This window comes from Mesoplodon densirostris, chromosome 3, assembly GCF_025265405.1.
Source record: "Mesoplodon densirostris isolate mMesDen1 chromosome 3, mMesDen1 primary haplotype, whole genome shotgun sequence".
Classification (NCBI taxonomy): Eukaryota; Metazoa; Chordata; class Mammalia; order Artiodactyla; family Ziphiidae; genus Mesoplodon; species Mesoplodon densirostris.
The window spans coordinates 49,000,083-49,016,379 of record NC_082663.1 but is presented as its reverse complement, the minus strand read 5'-3'; the positions used below and the strand labels follow the sequence as shown (position 1 = coordinate 49,016,379).

Below are 16,297 nucleotides of genomic sequence, written 5' to 3'. Positions count from 1 at the left end.
AGTTTATTTTTATAAATTTCAAAATCAAATAACTTAGAATTCAGTTCTTAGCTCCACAAGGGGTAGTCATCACTTAAATTTCTGGAAAATGATTTCTGCATATTAAAGGCCAGATTTTTTTGTGGCTTGGTGAGTTTCCCAAAGGCACGGTTTGGTTAGAAATTAGATGAATAAAAGGAATGATTTGTTTGTGTAATTGATTGCGAACACACTTATAGAGAAATAGAGTGTGAATGTCACCCGGAGTCCCAATCTTTGAATAAATCTTCACTGATGGGTTCAGCTGACACTTTCTTTAGGTAACACAAACCAATTTCTTAGAAACATCCAAAAAAAAATCCCTTCATTCTCACACCACATCTACTTTGCATACAATTCACCAAGGAAGGAGAGCATTGGCGTGTCTCCTGTGGTTCAAACCACGGTAGCACATTCATTTCATAGTATTCATTGCTATATTCATTTTATGTTCTCTTTTTCTAAATTAAATTTTATTCTTATTTAATTATGAAATAAACATATTATTGTATAAGTTGTGCGAACTGCCAGCATGGACTTCAGTTTTGAAAAACAAGTCCAGTATTAGCTCTGACTCGCTGAAGCACCTCCTGCGGCCCTGTTTACCCACTTCACTCAACATGCAAAAATAATGTTCTGATATGCCTATTACTGGCACAAAGTTCAAAAGCAATTCAAACACTTAAAGCCTTCCAGACACCACAAATGACTATAGCTACTTGTGTGGTTTTTATCTTTTATATCTGTACACTTATTGGCTGGAAGGGGAAAAAACTGTAAATGATTTAACTTTTTCATGCTGCTTCATACTGTAAATCCCTTCACTCCAGCTTCAGCATGGTAAGAAATATTACATGAGGTTAAACTTATATTTTCAAATGTTAGTTTCTATTCAGGACACAATTTCTGCTGCAATCAACCTTTTCATAAACCCGTCACTGGCAAAAGGTTTTAATGCCAAGAACATTTTTTTTACTTAATACATTTTACACCATTATCATTGCTGTAATTCCAGTCCTTGTTTTCAGTCCATTAAGTTATTCATTAAGTTTGTCATTAACATGTCTGCTTTTCTGGGTATATTTCTTACTGTGGTTGGTTTCATAATAGCTTCTGAAGTCATATTTAATACAGTGTGCATTAATAGTTGGTGTGCAGTATTAGTCATGTAGGAATAGTCTCTACTTCCACAATGACATATGCTCTTCAACTTCCTTTGAAACACATGACTATGTCAGTTTTTCTTTTTTCCATTTTTAATGGTGAGAAAAAGTGTGATATGATGATAAATGGCAACTCCTGGTCAATATTAGGGAGTTATTACATAGTGGTGGGATTTGTGATAAACCTGAGAATACCTGCTCAAAGGCAGTAGCTTTTATGAATTAGGATTAGATTTGCCTGAAAACTCAAATAACATAGCTTAAATAAAATATAATTTCATTTCTTTTGATAAAAGTCCAGGAAGGCAGTCCTCAGCAGTATGCTGATTCTGAGATCATCAGGAAGCTAGGTACTTTCTTATTGATCTCACATCCTCTATCAGCATCTTACCCCTTGAGATACAACAAAATTGTTCTAGCCATTATATTCATATTCCACCCAACAGGAGAAAGGAAAACAAAGAAGACAGCATCCTCCCTTTGAGGACACTTCCTTCTTTCACACACCACTTTCAGTAACATCCAATTGGCCAGTACTCCTGGTCAGACCTAACTGAAAAGGAAGCTGGGTCTTTAAGTGGCCATGTGCTCAGCTAAAAAGTGGGAGCTCAATTACTGTTGACAAAAAGGAAAACAAATATAGGAGAAAAACTAACAGCCCATGTCATATGACTGCTCAGCTCCAGCTAACTTAGGCCATGTGTGAGTGTGGGCCTATTGAAACTAGAAATGCTAATTATTCAAGAGAAGTGAAAAAATCCATATTTTTATAGGAAAATACAATTTTTAGATGTTGACAATTCAAAAATTTTTATGGCTGGAGAGTCAAAAAGTGGTCTACATCCTACCTGAGTGTACTACTTGTGACCATTTATGTAGGTAAAAGTATAGAACATCATGAACAAGAGATCTGCTACATGTCTTCATGTTTCAACATTTATGCAAAAGGAAAAAAAGGATTTAGTATGGTAGAGGGAAGTTACAGGTATTAACACATGTATTCTCAGGGGTGACATTCACCAGCTCCTTACCAGGTGATGACACAGGGAAGAAATATATCCATACTAATTTGTGGCATGCTTTTGATGAGGCTATCAGAAATAAAGTGACTCAGTGCTTGCTTCACCAGCACATACAATAAAATTGGAACAATGTGGAGAAGATTAGCATGGCTCCGTACAAGGATGACACAAAAATTTGTGAAACATTTCATTAAAAAGAAGAAGAAATGAAGTGATTCAACATAAACCAACAGCCCATGTTGCTCAGGGAAGTAACATAGCTTGGCAATTAAACCAATCTCGAAACCAATTTCTAGGTATTTGTCATTACAACTTTTATTCATTCAACATATTTATTGAGGACCTTGTAAATGCCAAGCTTCTCTACACATTTTTATGGCAAAAGATCGAGAGCCAGAGGGCTCCATTCTCAGCCTTGTTTTCTTCAGCACCAGATCTTTAATAAAGATATTAATGGCAGTGGTGATATTTGCATATGACACTAAGCTATGAGGTATGACAAATATCATCGATGACAGACATAGGATCTAAATTATTTTAACAGCTTGAAACAAATGATATGCCAAATTCAATTAATTGAAAGTGAAAATGTCAAATCCTACTCTGAAGACCTGTGGCAGACACTGTTCTTTGTCTACCCGATATCTATTTCCATTCCCTTCTTGAGAAACCCAAATTCTGCTTGGGGAATCAGTGTATCCAGCTAAGTACTCACTTTCCCTACATCCCTTGCAATTTAGAATGGCAAGATTACACACTTCTGGAAACACATTAGTAGAAACATACAGGGACTTCTCTGGGGAAACTTTTGCATTTCTAAAGAGGTCAGAGACAACTGGCACCTTTCTTTCTCTTCCTTCATCCTGCCTTCAGTATCAGAGGTGATATTTGACTTGCAGCCATGGGGGACAAGCACACAAGAAAGGACAAGAGAATGGCAATGATAATAGGGCTTGACACTGTTAGGCCACTGAACTAACAATATACCAGCAATATGTACCTCTGGTCTTCTTAATGTGTGTGAAAAATAAACCCCTAATTATTTAAGCCTCTCTTTAGGCTTTCTGTTACTTGCAGCAGAATGCATTCCTGTCACAAGTCCAAAATACCAATTGCAAAAGGAGGTAAACTTCACAACATGAGGCAAAATCTGGTGGTTAACTAGAAACCTAATATACCAAGCCAGTGTTCTCTTAATTTACTTTAACAGACATATAAGATTCATAAACAAGAAAAAATAATATCACATATAAAGTATTGTGGCTCGTTTCTAACTCCTTGCAGTACATTTGCAATTAGGATGAACAGGAGACATGAAATCAAGCCATATGAAAATGGCCAAAGGGATCAAGAGCCATTTAACCCAGAGAAAACAAAGTCCGCTGTGGACATGACAACTATCATTCAATATCTGAAGAACAGTCCTATAGTATAAAGATTTATGTGTGGCTCTAAAGGGCAAATTAAAAACCAAAGGAAAGCACAGAAGCTTTTGTTTCACTGTGCGTGGCATGTGGGATCTTCGTTCCCCTACCAGGGATCAATCTGCACCCCCTGCAGTGGAAAGTCTTAACCACTGAACCGCCAGGGAAGCCCCAGGAAAGAGTTTTAAAGCATGTCTTTCTCAAGATCCATTTTGATTGACATTTTTTAAAAGCTTGTGTTTTTCTTTAATATTTAATATAAGCACATCTAACCTGAGCCTGTTGTACTGTTTTGTATTCATATATACTCTCCTTCCTCTTTCCTCCTAACCTCTCTCCTTAGAACTGTCTCAAAGGAATGAGTTACTCAGAACAAGCTTCCTTTCTAATTTACATTTTAAAGACATTTTTGCATTTTTAAGACTGGGCTTAATAATAAAGTTACTAAAGTTGCAAATTTAAAACCTTGTTTTATTTAATAGCAAATTCATCATATAAATCTTGTTATACTACTTGTAAATCTAGTAAATTTTAAGCATGACATCAATCAACTGAAGTTAAAGAACTCAACTTCTCTCTTTTTTATTGAAATAATTCACACACCATTTTTAAAAATCACCTTTTAAAAATAAACAATTCAGTGGTTTTAGTGTATTGCCAAAGTTGTGCAATCATCACCACTAATTCCAGAACATTTTCAACACCCCAAAAGGAAATCCCATTCCCCTTAGCAGTCACTCCCCATATCCCCTAAAAATACCTAGCCCTAAGCAACCTCTATAGATTCTGTCTTTATAGATTTTCTTATTCTGGACATTTCATATATATGGATCCTACTATATATGGTCTTTTGTAACAGGCTTCTTTTAATTAGCATAATGTGTTCAATATTCATCCATGTTGTAGCATGCATCAGCACTTCATGCTTTATTTATTGCCAAATAATATTCCATTGTATGGATATACCACATTATATCTATCAGCTCATTAGTTGATGGTCATTTGGATTGTTTACACTTTTTGGCTATTATGGATAATGCTGCTATGAACATTGTGTACAAGTTTTTGTGTGAATATGTCTTCACTTCTCTTGGGTATACATATAGGATTTAAACTGCTGAGTCATATGTCAACTCTGCATTTTACCTTTTTTTATTGAAGTAGAGTTGATTTGCAATATTGTGTTAGTTTCAGGTGTACTGCATCTTACTCTATGAAGAACTGTCAGACTGTTTTACAAAGTGCCTACACCATTTTACATTACTACAAGCAACATACGAAAGTTCCAACTTCAATTTTTCTACATTCTTGCCAGCATTTGTTATTGTCTTTTTTATTATAGCTATATCAGTAGGTGCGAGTGGTGTCTCACTGTAGAACTCAGCTTCTCTTAAACCGTAAGTCCTATTCACCAGCCTATTCAAATTCCCTTAAACTGCATTGATAATTTTAATAATTGATGTTTTTAAGCACTTCAAATATCTTACCAGACAAGTGAACATGCAGAGCTTCCAATAATTTAAACATCTCTTATAAATCCAATAAATTAAACTTACAAATGCAATCAGACAACTTTTCATTTCAGGCATTTAATACTGATTATAAACATTTTATTTTATTTTATTTATTTATTTTTGAGGTACGCGGGCCTCTCACTGTTGTGGCCTCTCCCGTTGCGGAGCACAGAGCTCCACATGCGCAGGCCCAGCGGCCATGGCTCACCGGCCCAGCCACTCTGCGGCATGTGGGATCTTCCCAGACCGGGGCACGAACCTGTGTCCCCTGCATCTGCAGGCGGACTCTCAACCACTGCGCCACCAGGGGAGCCCTGATTATAAACATTTTAAATGGTTACATCTCTAACCTTTAAATCATGAGTCTGAATTCAATGATAAAACTCAAAATGGAATCATAAACCTGATCTGTCAAATTCCTTAATAAGACTGATTCTCCTGAATACTAAAATTTTAAACCCTAAATACTCATATTATCTATAATTCAAGTATCTATCATAATTATAGATATTTAATATTTACAGTATTATATATAATCATTATCAATAATAACTAACTTATTCCTACATTTAACATGAAAGTATCAAACTATGAGTTTGACCCCTTTTAGCATCTTCTAAAATTTTAACTCTTCCTGGGTTTGGAAGAACACTTTCTCGCTAAGGAAACAGTTTTACTGGATCTAATTAATTCTTGATCCATTCATTATAACGGGTTTAAGTGCAAGCTATGTGCTGGTGAACAAAACAGACCAAATCCTTTGCTGTGCTCAAACACTTCCATTGCGTGTGAGTGTTACTTGCATGACTTTAAAACTGTGACTGAAGAAATGGAAATGGGAGGAGAGAGGAGCATCTTTTAAAAGGTGAGAGTTATGATCTTATACTGAAGTAGAGGAAAAAGACAAAAACAAGTAAATAAGATACATTATCGAAAAGTGCAAGGGAGGGAAAAAAAGGCAAAGGGAATGAGAAGTGGGGACAAGAACCCGCATTAAATTTTTAGATAGGGCAGCCAAGAAAATCCTCACTGGAAAAGATGAATTTTGAGTAATGACTGAAGCAAGTGAGGGAGCTAGCTAAGCAGACATCTGGGGAAAGAACATATTCTAGATAAAGAATATCAAGTGCAAAGGCTCTGAAGCAAGGGCATACATGGAATAGCCAAGGATCAGCAAGACAGCTAAATGGAGAAGAGTAATTAGGGGGATAGTGGCTGGAGATGATGTCAGGTTAAGAGAGGCCTTGCAGGTCCCTGAGGGGATATAAGAAGCCATTGGAAGGTTTTGAGCAGAAGAGAGACATGATTTGACTTAGGTTTTAATAGGATCACGTGGTGTCAGTGTGGGGATTGGCTGAAGAGGAGCAACAAGCAGAAGCAAAGAGGCTCGTAAAATCCAAGCAGTCCCAGGGTGCTGGCAGTGGGTATGGTGAGAAGTGGTTCTGGTTAAATTGTGAAGGTAGAATTGACAGAGAGGAAGAGGAGAATCAAAGATAATTCCAAGGCTTTTGGCCTGAGCAACCGAAAGAATAGAGCTTCCATTAAATGACGTCGGGAACACATGGCAAGGGAGAAATGTCAGAGGCTCTATGGTGGACATTTAACTCTGCGGTACTTAGACATCCAAAAGGCTCTCCCAGTAGGCACCTGATATACAGATCTGGAGTTCAGGAAAGAGATAGCATTTAGAAATATATGTTTTGTAGTCATGAGTATACAGATGGCATTTAAAGCCCTGGTAGTTTTTAAAGTTTTGATCCCCTGAGGAATGAGTGTAGAAAGATGAGAAGAAGACCAGGACTGAACCCTGGGCACTCCAACATTTAGAGGGGGGAGATGCTGTTGAAGAGCCTGAGAAGGGATGGCCAGGAAAGTAGGAGAACAGCCAGACAAATGTGGTACCCCGGAAGGCAAGTGAAGACGGCACTTCAAGAAGACAGTCACGACTGTGTTAAGTGATGTTGATAGGTCAGTTAAGAGGAGGACTAAAAAGTGACCATTGGCTCATATACTCAGCAACTGCATCAGCTTCCAGTCCTGGAAGAAGAATAAGTTTCTCCAGAAGACTTTTCCCTGCCAGATCCCAGTGTGAATTAGGAGTTTCCCTTTAGTGCTCCTCTGGCACACGATGCTTATCTATATAAGAGCATTTAGTCAGTCAGCAAAAATTTATCTATTATTTATTATTTGCCAAGTACTACTCTAGGCTGGCAACTTAACAAAAAGTCAAAAATCCTTTCTCATGGAGCTTTCATTTTAAGAAGGGTGTGGAGGGGAACAGACAGTGAACAATGTTAAAAAGAAAATGCGTATAGCATGTTAGAAGGTACTAAGTGCTGCGGAGAAAAATAATAGAGGGAAGGGGACGGAGAGTGTAAGGAGTTGTCATTTTAAATAGTGTGCCCAGAAAAGCCTCTCTGAGCAAAGGCTGGGAGAACAATCCATGGGGGTGTCTGGGAGAAGAGCATTCCAAGCAGAGGGAACAAACACAGAAGCCCTAAGGCAAGAGCATGCCTGCTTTGTTCAAGGAATAACAAGGAAATCTGCGAGGCTAGATCAGAGTAAGGGAAAGGGAGAGTGTTAAGAGAGAGGGACAGAGAGGGTATGAGGAGAGGTGGCAGATCAGAAATGGTCTTATAGGTCGTTGAAAAGACTTTAGCTTCTTGAAATGTAGACAGTCAAATGGAAGTGTGCTTTAAGTGTTAATACACATATTGAATTTCGAAGACAGTGTAAAAAAATGTAAAATAGCTTGCTGATAATTTTTAGAGTGATTGCATGTTGAAATGAAAATTTTTGATATATTGAGTTAAATAAAATAGAGTATTAAATTTTTTTTTAAAAAGACTAGCTTTTTCTCTGAAACAAATGGAGAGCTTGGAGGGGGTTGAGAAGAATGACATGAGGTCACTCTTGTTTCTGTTTTGATAATAAACTGTAGAGGAGGGCACCAGCAGAAGCAGTGAGCTAGTTAGGAGGCAATTGTAATAACAAAGGTGGGGTTAGGAAAACTTGTCCAAAGTAGAATGCCAAAGAAGTTGCCAGGTCTTATCCAGCAAATACCAGAGAGGCCAAGGGAAGAGGCAACCATTTCCTGCTTTCTACAGGCTGAGAGGTAAAATCCTTGACCAACAGTACTATTCTGTTATATCAGTTGGGGCAGGCTAACTGTGGTATCAGATGAACTACAAAATTTCTGAGACAATGCAATATACATTTGTTTATAGCTCATATAAAATCCCTCTCCTCCAAATGGTAATTTGAGAACTTAGGATCCCACCATCTTGTGGCTCCACCACATTCAACATAAGGCTTCCTTATGCTGCAGGGGAAACAGCAGAAAGGGTCTTACTTGGTAAGTATGAATGAGCCAGACCAGGAAATGCCAAGCCCTTCTGCTTGAATTCCATTGGCCAGAACTCTATCATATGGCCACACCCAAACTGCAAAGAAGGCTGGGGAATAGAGCCCCGCTGTGCACCCAGGAGAAAGAAGAAGCTGACCTAGTGAAGAGATAGCCATCTTCTGCTCCAACTGTGAATGGGTATGCTTTTCATCACCACACATGCCAAGACCTCTTTCTTCAACGCACCAAGAGCTAATTCCTTTGCAGATTTTTAAATTACAAGGAGCTGGCTATTTGTGCGCCCACCACTGTTTTCACTTACCTGCCCGCAACTCTTTAAGCTTTCTGAAAAAGTCTAATTTTTCCTCAGCCTAGTCTAGAAGAAAAAAGCTGAAATGAATGAAGTTGTAACAAACCAAATGACTAACAAACTGCTTTGGGGAATATAGTCCACAACTGCTCCACACGCATTTCCTAGACTACTTTATCTGCGCAATTGCTGTATCATTTAGAAATACATAGGGAACTCGTTTTACATGCAACAGAATGGATATGTAAAACCAAGAACAACAGAGATGAAAGATACGCCTTTTAAATTACATTTGTGTGCACAGTCAGCTCTTAATGATCTTTGCGGAAGAAAAAGAAATATGGATAATATAAAGCAATACACATTTTTTCTTCACTTAGAAATTAGTCACTAACACATATATGCCCATCTCCACTCAGTCTGATATTCAGGGCTGGCTCCTACTATCATTTATGACAAATGATCAGTAAACGTTGATTAACTGACTACAGGTTACACTCATAGGAAGATATCCTGAAACTGTAAAATAAAAATATTCCAGTAAGAGTTTAAAATGCACATTTCAATTAAAGACAATTTGATTGTTTTGATATTCTTGTAGGCAGCTAAGGTTCACACGTTGATAGAACATAATCCCTGGTGCCTCTTTCTGCTTACTTATTACAATTTTATTATAGTAGCAGTCTCCTGGAAAATACCCAAAAGCAACAAGATTTTTTTTAAACTGTTAGTGCATCACATAGGATTTAAAATGTAAAGATGAATCTAGTATTTTTACAAAATCTTATATGATACCCTATTAATAGAAGTGTCCTTAGTTTCTTTTCTTATCTCAAATTGATAAGCCTTTCACAAAAATTAAATGATTATCCAGTCATCCTGAATGTATAATAAATTATACAAGTTCTCGCTTCAGTAGCAGGTATATCTAGGGGGAAAAAGATATGTAATGTTTAAAGAGAGAGAGAGAGAGAGAAAAAAAAAAACTGATCAAGATTCTTACCATTGGTTATCTCATAGCTGTCCAAGGTAGGGTTGGACCACTATTTGAGGGACCTAAAAAAATCTGTGTTTTTTAACATTTGTTTCATGATTATGCAAATCGGGTAAGTTTGTGAAACATCAACCAAGTACAAATGTAACACCTCCAAGAAGACAGAGCTTCCATCTGCTGAATTGTTTTGTAAACCTTCAAGGTATGGGACTGCCCTGGTGGTCCAGTGGTTAAGACTGTGCTCCCAGTGCAGGGGGCCCAGGTTCCATCCCTGGTCAGGGAACTAGATCCCACATGCCACAGCTAAAGATACCACGTGCTGCAACTGAAGATTCTGCATACAACAATGAAGATCTGGCAGGCGGCAACGAAGATCCCACGTGCTGCAACTAACACCAGGTGCAGCCTAAATAAATAAATAAATAAATAAACAAACCTACAAGGTACACTGAACAGTTACCAATACACAAAATTTAGAATAACATAGTACAAATATAGTATATGTTAAAAATTCCAAAAGAATCATGACTGCTAAATAGTTTTACTTTGTAAGATTTTTTGTTTCCTTAATTGTTGTTTTGTTTCAAGCACATCATTAAAATATACCTTATCTTGATGGTATATTATTTAGTCATTCAATAAGATACAAATTATGACAGTTCTCCTATCTATTTGAGAAACATTTTATTATGAAATGAAATATATAAGAATTTTAATTAAATATTATTTAGACTTGGCCTTCACAGGAATTTGTGATATCAAGATATTGATTGAGGGACTTCTCTGGTGCTCCAGTAGGTAAGACTCTGTGCTCCCAATGCAGGGGGCCCCGGTTTGATCCCTGGTCAGGGAACTAGATCCCGCATGCATGTTACAACTAAGAGTTTGCATGCCTTAACTAAAGATTCCATGTGCCACAACTAAGACCCAGTGCAGCCAAAATAAATAAATAAATATATTTTTTAAAAGGATATTGGTTGAATACACAAAATAAACCGCTGCACTTTAGTTTCAGATAATATAGTTGATTCAGAAATCAGTTCCAGGGCTTACCTGGTGGTGCAGTTGTTAAGAATCCACCGGCCAATGCAGGGGACACGGGTTCAAGCCCTGGTCTGGGAAGATCCCACATGCCATGGAGCAACTAAGCCCATGTGCCACAACTACTGACCCCGAGTGCTGCAACTACCGAAGCCCGCACGCCTAGAACCCGTGCTCTGCAACTAGAGAAGCCACTGCAATGAGAAGCCTGTGCACCACAATGAAGAGTAGCTCCTGCTTGCTGTAACTAGAGAAAGCCCTCGTGCAGCAATGAAGACCCGATGCAGCCAAAAATAAATAAAATTTATTTTAAAAACAAAAGAAATCAATTCCATAACAGTTAAAATCAAATTAATCATAGCTGATGTCATAATCACAGTAAGTGACAATCCTTCACGGTGGAAAACCACTTGTATTAACATTTTCAAATGATTGGAGTTTATAGGAAAATAATTATAATGCTGATTTTTATGATAATTTAAGGGATATTCGCATTCCATATCTCACTTATATCCTGTCCTGGGGATATAAATTTTATAGACGTCTTAGATATCTGCACAGAAGGATAGCAAAAAGAAAATGATTCGTCTGAAACTCATAGTTTGCATTTTCTTTGCCAAAAAGAAATGATGCCATTAAGCTTGGCAAGATATAGACACATTGGGGTAAGGGTTGGTAGTCACCTAGTCCATGTACCTATCGCATTGCAATCATTGTTCTTCCTCTGATGATAGCAAAGTTATCTTTTATTTATTTTTTAAATAAATCTTTGTTATTTTTATTTATTTTATTTATTTATTTGGTTGTGCCAGGTCTTAGTTGTTGCAGGCAGGCTCCTTAGTTGTGATTTGCAGCCTCCTTAGTTGCAGCTCTCCAGCTCCTTAGTTGTGGCATGCGAACTCTTAGTTGTGGCATGCATGTGAGATCTAGTTCCCTGACCAAGGATTGAACCTGGGGCCCCTGCATTGGGAGCACGGAGTCTTAACCACTGCACCACCAGGGAAGTCCCAAAGATATCTTTTATTGTTTTATTTTTTAATTAATTAATTAATTAATTTATTTATTTATTTTTGGCTGTGTTGGGTCTTTATTGCTGCACCTGGGCTTTCTTCAGTTACATCGAGCGGGGGTTACTCTTTGTTGCGGTGCGTGGGCTTCTCATTGTGGTGGCTTCTCTTGTTGTGGAGCACAGGCTCTAGGCACGCGGGCTTCAGTAGTTGCAGCACACGGGCTCAGTAGTTGTGTCACATGGGCTCTAGAGCACAGGCTGTAGAGTAGTTGTGGTGCACGGGCTTAGTTACTCCACGGCATGTGGGATCTTCCCAGACCAGGGCTCAAACCAGTGTCCCCTGCATTGGCAGGCAGATTCTTAACCACTGCGCCACCAGGGAAGCCCCAAAGGTATGTTTTAAATGTATATAGAATGCTCATGAGAAAACATTTTTTTTTTTTTTTTCGGTATGCGGGCCTCTCACTGTTGTGGCCTCTCCCGTTGCGGAGCACAGGCTCCGGACGCGCAGGCTCCGGACGCGCAGGCTCCGGACGCGCAGGCTCAGCGGCCACGGCCCACGGGCCCAGCCGCCCCGCAGCATATGGGATCCTCCCAGACCGGGGCACGAACCCGTATCCCCTGCATCGGCAGGCGGACTCTCAACCACTGCGCCACCAGGGAGGCCCAGAAAACATTTTTAAAGCATTTAAATAGCAGCTTCACACAAAGTACTCCCAATGACTTTCATAAAATTCCTTTTTACCTTCTGCACACTTATTTAGCATCTACTGTTGGTAGGCTACTATTCTAGGCAGAAAGGATACAAGAGAGATTAGATAAAATCTCTGCCATCAAGGGTTTATCATTTCATTGGGGAGGCAATAATAAATATCAGAAGAGATAGGTTATATGTAAGAAGTTTCCCAAACTGCAGCTCTCTGGGCAACTATAGCTGAATCATATATGGTGTGTGTTAAAATGCAGATTATGTATCCCACTATCTAGATCTACTAAATCAGCATCTCTGGAGACACATTTCCAGGAATCTTCATTTTAACAACATCCTGATAATCCTCGCTCTCAGTTAAGTTTGTGAATCACTGGTAAAAGTTAAATCCATAACAGAGTGACACAGAGTAAGAAGTTGCAGGTTAAGGATTCAGTAATTATAATTATTCACAGGAGATATTATTGTCTCAGTTAAAAAATCATAGAAATTCTACAAATTACTGAGTTTAATAAAGATGAAGGATACACAATAGTTACAGAAAAATTAATAGCATTCCTATATTTACAATTAGAAAATGTAACTTAAAAACACATATACTGTTTATAATAGCCACAATAATTATAGGGTTCCTAGGAATAAATCTAACAAAATATGTGAAAAACCAAAACAGAGAAAAATCAAAACTTTATTAAAAAACAGAGAAAATTTACACAAATAGAGAAATAATATCATGTTCATAAATGGGTCACTTCAATATTCTAAAGATGGCAATTCTCTCTAAATAAATCTTTAAACTTTAAGGCAATTCAAATCAAAATCCTAACATAGCATTTCGTTCAAAAAGCAAGAAGAATTGGTCAATACAGAAATTATGTGGCATCCTTTTGTATTTTATAATAATATTAATGGAGAAATTCTAACCAGGGCCTATAATAATTTCATTTCAAAATTACGAATTAGCAATATAACAAACTAATAAAATGTATCCAAACTGAAATATAGATTAGAGAAATCAATGACAGAGATATGCATTCTCTTAGGTTCTCTTTATAATGTACTGGTTTCCACTTTTATAATAGTTTAGTGATGAAGCATCTCTCCCTTGCCTTGGATCACATTTCTGTTTTGACATTTATGAACTTAAATTTTGTTATGCTCTTTCCACGTAATTCTTCTATTTCTACTTACAACAGCACTAAAACTTCTGTTTACCAGTTGACTATATCTCCCCACATTGATGATTTTCCTGCAGCAGTACAACAGCTTGATTAAACAGATTATTTTAAAAGGAACATTCACTTCTTTTTTTTTTTTTTTTTTTTTTTTTTTTTTGCGGTACATGGGCCTCTCACTGTTGTGGCCTCTCCCGTTGCGGAGCACAGGCTCCGGACGCGCAGGCTCAGTGGCCATGGCTCACGGGCCCAGCCGCTCCGCGGCATGTGGGATCTTCCCGGACCGGGGCACGAACCCATGTGCCCTGCATCGGCAGGCGGATTTTTAACCACTGCGCCACCAGGGAAGCCCCGGAACATTCACTTCTTTAGACTCTGATGGGATGCTTCAGTATATGCTAATCACATTTGTTAAACTTTCTTTGATACCGTTCGTTATTATAAATTTGTACCTATTTTGTTTTTATTTCTATCAGCCACAAGTTTCTTTGTAAGGTAGTCATGCAGAAAATATTTTCTAGCTATTAGAGATCAATGTTCAGATGTTTCTCCATATATATATATCCAAAATAGCATTAAGAAGTGTGAACATTGTTTGGTTATTTCATTGTGGATCTCTTTTTATTGTCTGTTTGTGTTCTCTGGGTGTTCATATCATCACCCAATTTAGTATCATCTGTGATTTGAATTAATGTGCAGTGTACTTCTATGTCCAGACCAAAAATAAAAGAGTTAACATTCTTCCGAGATACTTTAAACTGAATGAAATTTAATATCCAAAAACAAAAACAAAAACAAAAAACTGTGAGGGGACTTCCCTGGCAGTCCAGTGGTTAAGACTTCACCTTCCAACGTAGGGGGTTTGGGTTCAATCCCTGGTCAGGGAGCTAAGATCCCACATATCTCGTGGCCAAAAAACCAAAACATAAAACAGAAGCAATATTGTAATAAATTCAATAAAGACTTTAAAAATGGTCCACATCAAAAAAAAAAAAAAAAAAAAAAGGAACAACAACAACAAGAAAGAAAAAACAGTGAGAAACCATTTCACATCCATCTGACTGGGAAAAATATAAGGTCTGAAAACATCGAATGTTGGCAAGGATTTAGGGAAACGGGAACTATTAATACAATGTGGTGCTAGTGTAAATTGGCACCACTTAGGAAAGTCTGTCAGTCAAGGAGAGTCTGTCAGTCAGGGTCCTCAGCTGCAAGAAATAGAAACAAAGTAACTAATTTAAACATAAAAGGTGTTTATTGAAAAATATTGAGAGCTTACAGAATCTCCACAAGGGCTGGATAATAGGCTTGGAAAAGGTAGGAACAAAGTCAAGCTTTGCTGACAAACTAGAGCTAAATTTATGCCAGTGAATCAGTCTGGGAAGCCACCCATGCCACTAGGAAACACAATTTCTTGTGTCACTAGCTTCAATTTCAGAATCCTGGGAGGAGGGTTGTCAGGGAGTTGCAGCAACTGTGAGCTCTAGCTGTCCAAGCGGGTGGCAAAGTGAGTATCATGCATTTCCAGCTTCTTTAAGGAGGTGAGCTCTGCCTCTATGAAGTCATAACAGGAACTTCCTCAAATATAGACAGAGGATTCAGATACAGGGCAGCCAAAAAACAGCAAATGTCCGTAGAAGAGAACAATCTATTCCATGACCAGCAGTTCCATTTCTAAGTATAAATCCTAGAACTTTTTCTCCATGTGTACAAGAAAATAGTTGCTTGTATATTCCTTGACACATTGTCTCCAGAAGGGAAAAATTAGAACTAAACCAATTTTGTTCATTAGAAGACAAATGAATAAATGGTTTAGTTATACAATAGAATACTCTAAAGTATTTAAATGAGTGAGCTACATGAATCAACATGACTAAAAAACAACGTTGTAGAAGAATACATACAGTATGATACTATTTCCATAAAATTTAACCATATACAAAATTACAGTATATATTGAGATAGATATACTAATGAAAATATAAACACATGCATGGAAATGATACGTAGCTACTTCAGGATACCTTTGGGAGAAAGAAAAGGATTAGGATAGGGTGGAGCTTTAACTGTAACATTTTATTGCTTTAAAAAAAAAAAAGCTGGGCTTCCCTGGTGGTGCAGTGGTTGAGAGTCCGCCTGCCGATGCAGGGGATGCGGGTTCTTCGTGTCCCGGTCCGGGAGGATCCCACATGCCGCGGAGTGGCTGGGCCCGTGAGCCATGGCCGCTGAGCCTGCGCGTCCGGAGCCTGTGCTCCGCAACGGGAGAGGCCACAGCAGTGAGATGCCTGCATACTGCAAAAAAAAAGCTAAATTTGGAAAATATTAACATTTGCATAGTGAACAATATTATTATTTCACCCAGATCCCTTTGGATCCCTTACTGACCTCAATAAATCACTTGCACACAACTTTCTGCCTCAGGTCTGCTTCTGGGAAATCTGACCTAAAACAGTCTATCAACACAAGCTCCTACTTCCCCCCAATCTTTGCCCATAACTCTACCTTCCCTCTGTTGCCTATTGGTGAATGTGCATGTTCAGATCTGAAAACCCAAATGGGGTGGATTTTCATT

General features: G+C 38.1%; 1 non-coding gene across 1 annotated transcript; it reads left to right on the top strand.

Annotated features, from left to right (window-relative positions):
* Positions 1–2,294: 2,294 nt before the first annotated feature.
* Positions 2,295–2,400, top strand: LOC132487262 (U6 spliceosomal RNA). The gene has a single exon (XR_009531557.1). It is a non-coding gene; the product is annotated as a U6 spliceosomal RNA (small nuclear RNA).
* The last annotated feature ends 13,897 nt before the right edge of the window (positions 2,401–16,297 follow it).